This window comes from Astyanax mexicanus, chromosome 16 (genome assembly GCF_023375975.1).
Source record: "Astyanax mexicanus isolate ESR-SI-001 chromosome 16, AstMex3_surface, whole genome shotgun sequence".
In the NCBI taxonomy this organism is placed as follows: Eukaryota; Metazoa; Chordata; class Actinopteri; order Characiformes; family Acestrorhamphidae; genus Astyanax; species Astyanax mexicanus.
Window position 1 is genome coordinate 10,508,560 of NC_064423.1, and position 12,173 is coordinate 10,520,732.

A 12,173-nucleotide genomic window follows, 5' to 3' on the forward strand; every position below is an offset into this window, starting at 1 on the left:
ATGTATCCAAAAGCACTGTGTAAAACTGGTGGAGGAGAACATGATGCCAAGTTGCATGAAAACTGTGATTAAAAACCAGGATTATTCCACCAAATATTGTTTTTTTTTTAACTCTTAAAACTTTATGGATATGAACTTGTTTTTTTTTGTATTTTTGATGTCTAATAGCTCTGCATATTTCAGCCATTTCTCATTTTCTGCAAATGAAAGCTCTAAATTACGATACTTTTCACCACAAGTTACACTAATTGTTTTGTTTCCTTTATTTTGGCCAGAATTCCCCTTTAACAGCATACAGACAGCGAAGCTCTTCACTCCAGTCCACTGAGCTGAAGCAGATAGATTGCTAACTGAGATGCCAGTTGAAGGTAGGGTCGCTGTTTCATTTCACTTCTCATCGCAAGCGGAATATGAGCGTCTTGTTTACAACGGACAAAACAAATGACCCTGTCTCGGGAAGGCCTTTGTGAGCACGGCCTGTGGTGCCACTCGCTGCAGCGTCCTGACTCCTTCATTAGTCAGCTTTACAAGCACTCTGGCACTTTGAACTTCATTTATTGCGCCATTACTCATGTCCACTTCCCAGTTACACCCAGCACATGAGTGCATGAGGGTGTTTACAGTGATGGAACCAGGTCCAATACCCCTCTGTGGAAGTGTGGAGGTAAATGAGTAGCGGTAGGAGCATAGGTGTAATGGGTCATGTCAGGTTCTTTTGTCAGTGAAAGTGAGTTTTTTCCCCAAGTTTTTCTACAAACAAAAAATAGTCTCAAATGGTCAATGGCTTTTTTTCATTTGTCTTGTCAACAGGCTGTATGTTGAATAGGTCATTGCCCACACTATTGCTATGCACTGCAGTGCATGACCAAAAGAGTAAATGAGCATTAAAATACCTTGGTTGGTTGTCACAGCTTTGACGTGGGACCTTTACTCTGAATGTACTCGTTGACGAAAACAAAAGAAGTACTAAGAAAGAGTTAAAACTTGGGATGAAACTCTAGCAGAAACATTCCTGTATGCGGGTGGGCATTATCCTGTTAAAAAATTCAGGGCTCTGGGTGGTCCAGTGGGCTAATGATTTTGCGCATACAGTGGTGTAAAAAAGTGTTTGCCCCCTTCCTGATTTTTTGCATATTTGTCACACTTAAATGTTTCGGAACATCAAACCAATTTAAATATTAGTCAAAGACAACACAAAATGCTATTTTTAAATGAAGATGTTTATTATTAAGGGAGAAAAAAAAATCCAAACCTACATGGCCCTGTGTGAAAAAGTATTTGACCCCTATACATAATAGCTGGTCGGGCCACCCCTTAGCAGCAACAACTGCAACCAAGCGTTTGCGATAACTTGCAATGAGTCTTTTACAGCGTTGTGGAGGAAATTTGGCTCCATTCATCTTTGCAGGATTGTTGTAATTCAGCCACATTGGAAGGTTTTTATGAGCATGAACGGCCTTTTTAAGGTCATGCCACAGCATCTCAATCAGATTCAGGTCAGGACTTTGACTAGGCCACTCCAAAGTCTTCATTTTGTTTTTCTTCAGCCATTCAGAGGAGGACTTTCTGGTGGGTTTTGGATCTTTGTCCTGCTGCAGAACCAGCTTGAGGTCACAAACAGATGGTCAGACATTCTCCTTCAGGATCTTTTGGTAGAGAGCAGAATTCATAGTTCCGTTTATGACAGCAAGTCTTCCAGGCCCTGATGCAGCAAAACATCCCCAGACCATCACACTACCACCACCATGTTTAACTGTTGGTATAATGTTCTTTTTCTGAAATGCATTGTTTCTTTTCAGTTCAACTTTTGTCACATCGGTCCACAGAATGTTTTTCCAAAAGTCTTGGGGATCATCAAGATGTGTTCTGGAAAAACTGAGACGAGCTTTAATGTTCTTTTTGCTCAGCAGTGGTTTTCGTCTAGGAACTCTGCCATGTCGGCCATTTTTGCCCAGTCTCTTTCTGATGGTGGAGGCATGAACACTGACCGTAACTGAGGCAAGTGAGGCCTGCAGTTCTTTGAATGTTGTTGTGGGGTCATTTGTGACTTCTTGGATAAGTCGTCGCTGCGCTCTTGCGGTAATTTTGGGAGGTTGGCCACTCCTGGGAAGGTTCACCACTGTTCCATGTTTTTGCCGTTTGTGGACAATAGCTCTTACTGTGGTTCGCTGGATTTCCAAAGCTTTGAAAATGGCTTTATAACCCTTTCCAGACTGATAGATCTCAATTACCGTCTTTCTCAATTGTTCCTTAATTTCTTTGAATCCCACCATGATGTGTTGCTTTTAAGGACCTTTTGGTGGACTTTACCTTGTCAGGCAGCACCTATTTAAGTGATGTCTTGATTGAGGACAGGTGTGGCAATAATCAGGCCTGGGTGTGGCTAGAGACAGTGTACTCAGGTGTCAGAAACCACAGTAACGGTATGTTTTAACAAGGGGGCAATCACTTTTTCACACAGGCCCCTGTAGGTTTGGATTTTTTTCTCCCTTGATAATAAACTTCATTTAAAAATAGCATTTTGTGTTTACCTGTGTTGTCTTTGACTAATATTTAAATTGGTTTTATGTTCCGAAACATTTAAGTGTGACAAACATGCAAAATATCTGGAAAAAAGGAAGGGGGCAAACACTTTTTCACACCACTGCTTAAGGACTAAACAAACACAGAGTACAGACAGAAAACTCTGTCTGTACTCTGTATACATATTCAATCTAAATAAATGAGCCTTAAAAAACAAGGCCTAGTGGAGAGACTATAGAGTGCTAACCACATGAGTGATTATCAATCCAGCACTCAGCTTCTAAAAACAAGCTTTTCGAGTGTTTGTTTTTTGCAGGCAATTACGAAATTCAAAGTGCCTCATATTTTGTTTGATTTGGTTTTTATCTTTGTGTTGTAACCCAATGTATTATATTTTGCAATGTAGTCATTTGGTGTACTGCCCTGCTATACAATGCTTTGAGAAGAAAGTGTGGAATTATTTTGACATTCAAAAAACGTATTTTTTATTTTTAGGACAAAAGGCATTATTGTGGCATATTAACCCATAAGAGCCCAGACCCATTTCTGAATATTGATACAAATTTCACAACTGAATCATCTCCCTCAAACCAGAGGAGTTTTTAAAATGTGAAACTCATATTATATAGGGGTATTACACACAGAGCGATCTATTTTAAGAGTTTATTTATTTTATTGTTGATGATTATGGTTTATAGCCAATGAAAACCCAAAAATCAGTGTCTCCGAAAATTTTAACATTACAGAATATAAGACAAACTGATACTTTTGGCAGTGTACCAAGTCCTGCAGGAAAATGTAATCCACATCTTCATAAAAGTTGTCAGCAGAGGGAAGCATGAAGTGCTGTAAGATTTTCTGACTTGATACAACATGACATGATGACATGTCTCTCCAAACCATCACTGATCATCAGTAAATTTTACATTTCATTTCATTTGGCACACTGCCCACACTGCCAAAATATTTTTTTGTTTTGTTTTATGGGCTGTAAGCTATAATTATCAACAATAAAATAAATAACTGCTTTAACTATATCACTCAGTGTGTAATACATCTATATAATACATGAGTGTCACATTTTGAACTGAATTAATGTATCTTAAATTAAATTTGAGATGCCCTAGTATAACATGAATGCCTGGTTTTGATCGTTTAGCACTGAAAACTCTTTCTCTGTGTGTGTGTGTTTTTTTTTTTTTTATTGATGTGATCGTTGACATTCAGTAAATGTCAAGACTAATTTCATCTGACAGTGAACGTGTGCAGAGATAGTTAACCTTTTCCTCTGTAAAACCAGGCGCTGAATGAGTGGCATCTGCCCCCTCTTTACACTGTACAGCTCAACCGCTTCTTCAAGGCATAAAGAAAAGCTCACATCAGCAGCCAGGAGACCAGGGGAGGAGTGAATGAGCAAAAACACAGGGGTCGTTCAGTCCGACGGCTTTCGTTTTGGCCAGCGAAGAACCGATAAAGCTGCGCTAGCGGTGGAAATTAACGGCCGGCTTAAAAGCAGCACGCAGGCCTCAGAACTTGTGCTTGATCTTTTGGCCATATCGACTTTTTCCAACCTTGCTGACAAACTCTAGATGTCAAAAAGTGTGAGAGAGAGAGCCGAAAAACAAAGAGTCGAGCAAGTTAGTCAGAAAACACCAGCCTCGTTTCTCATTGGAAGCTTGAAGAATCAGCGCTGATGAATAAGGGGGCTATTATTGGAAGGAGCTGGGTGAGCTCCAGGCGTAACCTTCTGGCGGGTGGGGTGGGGTGGAGTGAGGTGGGGAGGGGTGAAGCCTGTGTCATTCGACTCCACCTGTCACCCGGCCAGGCCCATCCAGCACGCGTCCCGCACTTCGCCTTATTAATTCCTTATAATGAGCGCCCATGCTGAGAGCTGGCACCCCGTCCCCTTTTTTCCTAATTAATCATTTCCAGCATCCCACTGGTTGTGATGAAGCAGGAGACACGTCGAGATGATCAACAGAGGCCAGGCTGAGGAAACCTTCTGCTGTGCTCGGTCGACATCAGATTGTGGGAGGGAAGCGTCTTAATTCCACTCCTAATGATTTGTTTTCTTTTGCCGAGGCCTGAAAGCAATTTCCATACTCAAAAGATGGTCTGAGAGGTTTGTTTGGTTATCTCTTCCTTCTCTTCCCTCTCTTTCTCTTCTGCAGGTGCGAACAATCATACGATTCACCTGCGTGTCTGGAAATCCACACGTATCTATCTACCCTGATTGCTGAGACTTGATGAGGGCTGGGTTAGATTGTCAAACATAAACAGAGTGGAATATGGGGTGAGATGTTATCGTTTATATATATTTAAAGGTTCACACTACATTACTGTCAGAGTTGACATTCATTATATTATTATATTTTTATTGTCTTATTGTCTTGTAATTGGGAAATGTCTTTTTACACACTACATGACTAATAAGAGGCAGATAAATAAAACTGTAATTCTTAAAAAAAAAAAACTCTTCTTTTAAAGTAAAACGAGTGCTGGATGAATCTACACAGATTTCTCTCCTGAAAACTGTTCATTTGAGTGAGTAAAGTGCTTCAATTTACTTATACAGTAAGCTTAGATTTCCATATTTCCGCTAAGGCTAGGTGAAGCAGCATTAGCATTAGTGGCTTACTGCTATGCTGCCCAATAGTGCTACACTGAGGAACTCTGAGTGTTCCGGTAAGCCAGGGCGATATTAGCTAGCAGTTCGTCCCACATAGCTTGTTTTAACAAGGTAAACACATTGACTACAGTCTGATATACTTGCCTCTAAATGGCAAAAAAGCAAGCTCTTACCATGGTTAGCGGCTAAGCAGTCTTAGTGAGTAATAGCAGCAGGCTAGGCTGATATACACACCTCTGAACAGCAAAAGAGCTAGCGCTCATCCCAGTTTATTTACAGTAAGCTTAGATTTCCAATATTTTAGGATGGTTAGCAGCAGCGCTAGCTGTGGTTAGCAGCACTTATCGCTAGTAAATGCCGCCCGACAGCACTACACTGAGGAACCCGGAGCGTTCCAGTAAGTCACGGCACTATCAGTTAGCGGTTTATCCCACGTAGTTTGTTTTAACACAGTAAACATGCAGAATACAGTCTGATATACTCACCTCTGAACGGGGAGAGAGCTAGCGCTGCAGTAAGTGGCTAATGCTAATACTGCTCCAGTCTTGGTGCTGGAGAAACTTTACTGAAACTCCTATATAATGCTGTACTTCAGCGGAGTGGCTTTACTGCTCCTTAAAACCTGACTGGTAAAATTCATACATAAGGCACAGCGGATTTTTGGGAAATTTAAATTTTAAGTGCGCCTTATAGTACAAAAAATACGGCTTTGCTTATTTATACTTTACTGGAATACTTTTTACTTCTACTCCTTACAAATACCTTGCAAGGAAAGATTGTCTGAAAAAAATGTTGTTACACTATGAACATATTTTTTATAAAGCCGTATTTTGCCAATGGGTACATAATTATACACCAATTACGATGCTGCTAGTCATTATATTGTAAAAGGTAATACAGCTTAATTAGAAGCAATAGAACAAATTATTCCAAAAACTTTCAGAAAACGAAAGTACACACCGTCTCTCTCACACACACACACACACTACTTAGCACTTACCCTAAACTGTTCCCTTCAAAACCACATTAGACTTGTGTTTTTCTTTCAATCCATTTGCTAGTAATCTTCATTTTTGTGGAAAGTACTTGGAAAAAACTTCCCAATCAGGCCAATCAGAGGCTCTAAAGATATGCATCCAGGAAGGGTGGGATCTAACCTGACACCTCCCCTGGTCACAAGCCTGGAGTGTGTTCAGGATGCTTCCAGAGACGCTTCAGAGCTGGCAGAGCTTCAGCCAGTCATTTTTCATTTGAACTGTGTGGTATTTCACCATAGCTTCCGAGAGAACAGGTAATCACTGAGCATCAGTAAGGTTGCTAATCATAGTTGGGCAATTTGTCACCACTACTAGTGTAGTAGAGACTTGGAGAAGCTGCCTGTTTAATAGTTACTTTAGGTGTAATATATTTTTTCCAGATATTCCTTCCTAATTTTACAGGCTGAAAGAGGAGCCCCGATCGAACAGGTTTTAACAGCACAAAGTGTTCATGAAAAACAACTGTTCAATTCATAGGCTCTAAAATCTAGATTTTAAAAAGAAATTTTTAAAAGTGCCTATACAGCTCTGGAAAAAAAATGAGACCACTTAAATATTATGAGATTCTTTGATTTTACTAAATTCAAAACCTCTGGAATATAATCAAGAGGAAAATAGATTATCACAAGTCATCAAAACAAAGCTTGACTGCTTGAATTTTTGCATCAGGAGTAAGACTGGTGGAGGAGAACATGCCAAGATGCATGAAAACTGTGATTAAACTGTGATACTTATTAAACTTTATGAATATGAACTTGTTTTCTTTGCATTATTTGAGGTCTGAAAGCTCTGCATCTTTTTTTTTTTTGTTATTTTAGACATTTCTCAGTTTCTGCAAATAAAAGCTCTAAATGACTATTTTAAATACTAAAACAACAGTGTTCATTTTACTCAAACATATACCTACAGTACAGGTCAAAAGTTTGGACACACCTTCTCTTTTTCAATGCATTTTCTTTATTTTCATGACTATTTACATTGAAGATTCTCACTGAAGGCATCAAAACTATGAATAAACACGTGGAGTTTTATGTACTCAACAAAAACAGGTAAAGTAACTAAAAAACATGTTTTATATTCTAGTTTCTTCAAATATGCCACCCTTTTCTCTGATTACTGCTTTGCACACTCTTTGGCATTCTTTCAATGAGCTTCAAAAGGTGGTCACCCGAAATGGTTTTCCAACAGTTTTGAGTTCCTAGAGGTGTTTAGAACTTGTTGGCCCCTTTACCTTTACTCTGTGGTCCAGCTCACCACCTGGGTTCAGGTCCGGTGACTGTGGAGGACAGCTCATTTTTTGTTAAGTAAATAAAACTCCACATGTGTTCATTTATAGTTTTGATGCCTTCAGTGAGAATCTATAATGTAAATAGTCATGAAAATAAAGAAAACGCATTGAAAAAGAGAAGGTGTGTCCAATTTTTGGCCTGTACTGTATAAATAGCAAAATCAGAGAAACTGATTCAAAAACTAAAGTGGTCTCTTAATTTTTTCCAGAGCTGTATTTTGTATTTTATTTATTTTTTGCTTTTATCGTATTTTGACCACTGGAGATTCATTTCAATATTTTTAAGTATTTTCTAATAAAACATTAGGACTTTTAAAAGCAATACTGTATAAAACTGCCTCTATTTCATATTCAGTCTGAGTATAAGGCCTTAATATTTGGGTAATTTGGGGTAATTTCAGGTGGAAATCAGCTAAAATCAACAATAATTCAAATATCCACATCAATTTTTGCTAACTGTCTGCCAGTTATAAGCACAGAGGCCATCAGTTGCTCTTAACAGTCCTGTGCTGATACACACCAACCGCTGGGCCACACAATGCTGCTGATAGAAATCAGAGGCTTTAGAAAAGTAATCAATGCTGGATAAATGCAGATCATCATAACCTTTTACAAAGCCCAATCACAGACGGACTAATGCGGCTTCTTCTTTTTTTGGGGTAAACGGAGAGACTGGACGGAGAAACAGTGCCGCTGGTTCTTTGTCATCACCTTCAAAGGCCAGAATCAGACACGGGGTCTCGCGTTCCCTTTCAGATGGGAAGCCTGAAACTCCTCTCCGGCATTGTGCTTTCCCAGTCTTTTGTCTCTTTTTGTTCTCTGTGCAGTCGCATTTTAATTGCCCGCCGACTCCACGGTTTGTCAGACGGAAGCAATCTGCATGGCTCTCGTTGCAATTATAACCAGATCCGCCTCCCTTTCTCAGACTCTGCATTCCACCATCACCCTTCTCACCTGTCATTACCTGATACAGATATAACAGAACTCTGTTAGAAACGGACCATTAAAAAGCTCCCATTAACAACCCAGAGATAAGAGCCTGGGATGATTACGACTTCCCATACTGGAGTTACAATCTTTGAAGGCCTACGCTGGCTCAATCTGACCGATTCTGCACGAATAGAACTGTTGTAACAAGAGATGGACTGATCGGTGTTTTCAGGGCCGATAGCAATCGCTGCATTCCTTTCATTTAATCACGATTGGCTCTCGCATCATTACTTTAGTATACTACTTTTTTGGACTCAAATAACTTTTTAAACATTGTCCAACTCAAAGCAATATATGGAGTCTGTTAATTCCTTTACAGAACTGTATTGTGGAGCTCAGAGTGTTGTTGGTGGTGTTTGTTAGCTCTGCTGTCTGTCCAATGCTCACTCTACTGAGACTAGTCTAGTTATTGGCAATTTAAACAGGGCATTTTGTATGCATAGATCTATGGGCTATAAAAAAAAAAACAGGTTCATAAAGTTATTTTGAATTAGAATCACTCTCACATAAAGAGATCTCACCAGCTTTGTCAGTTTCAGACTTTTCAGACAAACCAAGTCTCCCTGAAGCTGCAGGAGCCTCCCGTATTTCGGTAGTGGCTCCCTGATGCCCGCGAGTCACATATAATCTCCCGAGCGCCCCAAATGTGCACACAGGCGACAGACTTTTTTTCTCTAATCGCGTGTGGGAAGGAGAGAGAGAAAACAGAGAGGGTTCTGATTGGCCTGTTCACTGCAAAGAGTCTGTGAGACAGCCAATCAGTTTTTAGTGTGGGTGGGCAGTGTTTTTCCCCCCTCCCGTATGGGGTTTGTTCAGTGAGTGAGAGAAAGCAGATCATGGTGGAGGCAGGGAAAGCAGAGGAAAGGCTTGGAAGAAAAAATATAAAACTCATTTCACCTCTGAGTACTCTAAATTTAATTTAAAAAAAGTAAAATGAATTTAAATAAAAGTTTTGTTATCCTTTGGTGTGTATGCAAGGTTTTTTTTGGCCGGGGGTTGTGGGGTTAACCTCCCTGAAATCAACTTTTGCATATGAAGATGTCTGGTCTTTTTCAGTATGAGCCATTTAAGGGATCTGTCACTTTTATGCAAATACGCTGCCCTTTTACCATACATTAGTGTTAGCTTGTGTTCAATGATAAAATAAAACACGAACAAGCTAATTAATGCTTAATTGTGATAGATTATTTTGAAGTACTTACATCTGTCATATATTTAGGATTTCTCAAAAGTACCTGAAGGCACTATATGTTGCTGTGCGCAGCACTACTGCTTTTGTATCATTTACATTTACATTTACATTTATGGTATTTAGCAGACGCCCTTATCCAGAGCGACTTACAACAGTGCTTCAAAGTTACTTAAGATATCCAAAGCTAGTTTGTAGACTAGGATCAAGAGATACATAGAGCTTAATCATGTTAAGAACCCTAGGAACCTTTTTTTTTTTTTTTTTAATTAGTTTAGGAACTCTTTGAAAAGATGTGTCTTCAGTCGACGTTTGAAGACCGTGAGTGACTCTGCTGTTCTGACATCCAGTGGAAGTTCATTCCACCACCTTGGTGCCAGCACAGAGAAGAGTCTGGATGTCTGTTTTCTGTGTGTTTTGAGTGATGGAGGTTCGAGCCGAGCCGTACTGGAAGCTCTAAGAGCTCTTGGTGCAGATCTGGCTTTGACCATCGCCATCAGGTATGAAGGTGCTGGTCCGTTTTTTGCCTTGTAGGCCAGCGTCAGGGTATCACTCCGCCTAGAAGAACACCATCAGTATTCACTAGTAAACAAGTTAAGAACTGAGCCTACCCTCTCTCCAACTCCGTGTGTTAGCGTACTATAGTAAATATGGTAAAGGCTAATGATTTTCCTATTTTACAGTAGAGCACGAAAACATTATTTCTGAAGCTACAGCTCTGGAAAAAAAATGAGAGCACTTAAAATGACGAGTTTCTTTGATTTTACCAAATTGAAAACCTCTGGAATATAATCAAGAGGAAGATGGATGATCACAAGCCATCAAACCAAACTGAACTGCTTGAATGTTTGCACCAGGAGTAAAGCAGCATAAAGTTATCCAAAAGCAGTGTGTAAGACTGGTGGAGGAGAACATGATGCCAAGATGCATTTATGAATATGAACTTATACATTTGGGAGAAATGTTGTCTGTAGTTCATTGCATAAAACTACAATGTTCATTTCACTCAAACATATACCTATAAATAGCAAAATCAGAGAAACTGATTCCGAAACTGAAGTGGTCTCTTAATTTTTTTTCAGAGCTGTATATTGAGACCATATATCTGAAACATATTACGTTGATTTCAGCCCTGGTTTTAATGGGGTTCTGGAACCTAGCACTGAATGAATTCTGTGACCTTGTGCAAGTCTGCAACTACTTAAGAAATGTGGAGTGACAGACCAGATTAGCTCAATTATCACCTAAAACCAATATAGCTGATCAATACAGCCATCTCTATTGGGAAAATTAAAACCAATGATCTGGTTTCAAATTGTGATGTTTTGGTGATGCTTTGATCAAGTTGTCTAGACACCAGGCAGGTCTTGTAGGATGTTCCTGGTATGCTGTGATAAGTACTTACCAAAAGTTCTCCAAAAAAGGAGAACAGTGCAGTGATTATGTGATCAGTTTAATCAATACACATGGGAAGCAAAGGCCATCAGGTAAGGTGAAATCATTTGATGAAAGTAGGGCAAAAGGCAGAAAACTGTTCTTCAAAAAAGAAGTGACTGAGTTGGGGAGGCTGAGAATTTGGTATTTGGGACAGAGCAGAGAGAGCTTGGTATTATAACAAAGCTGGTGACAGACCACTAAATCATATCCAGCACTGTTAGTCATTGTTGTCAGTTCTTAGTTAAGTCACAGCCCTTCTGTCGCTGCGTTTGGAACACAGAGACGGAAAAATAAGCAAAATATTAGATGTCTTTATATACAGCTCTGGAAAAAGTTAAGAGATCAGAGTTTCTCTTATTATTCTATGTATAGGTATATGTTTAGGTAAAATTAACATTGTTGTTTTATTCTATAAACTACAGAGAACATTTCTCCAAAATGCCAAATAAATATATTGTCATTTAGAGCATTTATTTGCAGAAAATGAGAAATGCTGAAATAACAAACAAGATGCAGAGCTTTTAGTCCTCAAATAATGCAAAGAAAACAAGTTCATATTCATTTAAGAGTTTTACGAGTTCCTAAATCATTATTACGTGGAATAACCTTGGTTTTTAATTACAGTTTTCATGCATCTTGCCATGTTCTCCTCCACCAGTCTTACACACTGCTTTTGGATAACTTGGATAACTATGCCACTCCTGGTGCAAAACTTCAATTCAATTTGTTCTTTTTGAAAGCTCGATATTTTTAAACAAATGAACATTAACTCTTTATTTGAACAAGACTGAAAGATGAAGAGATGTCTTAACAAATGTATCTTTTTAATTAAACGAAAAATAAATTACATATTGTGGAAAAAAGTTAATACACCCCTAGATTTACTATCCACATATGAAAAAAGCAGATACATATTTGCTATTGATTCTTCTTACTGGATAAAAATATCGCTCACCTAATGCTCTAATGTTACTCTTTGTTAGTTTGTGTCATTTACAGTAATTGCAGTTATATCAAATATGTATTGGAAAACTAGATAACATTACATTACATAAAGTTTTTTTATTTTTCTTTGTTTAT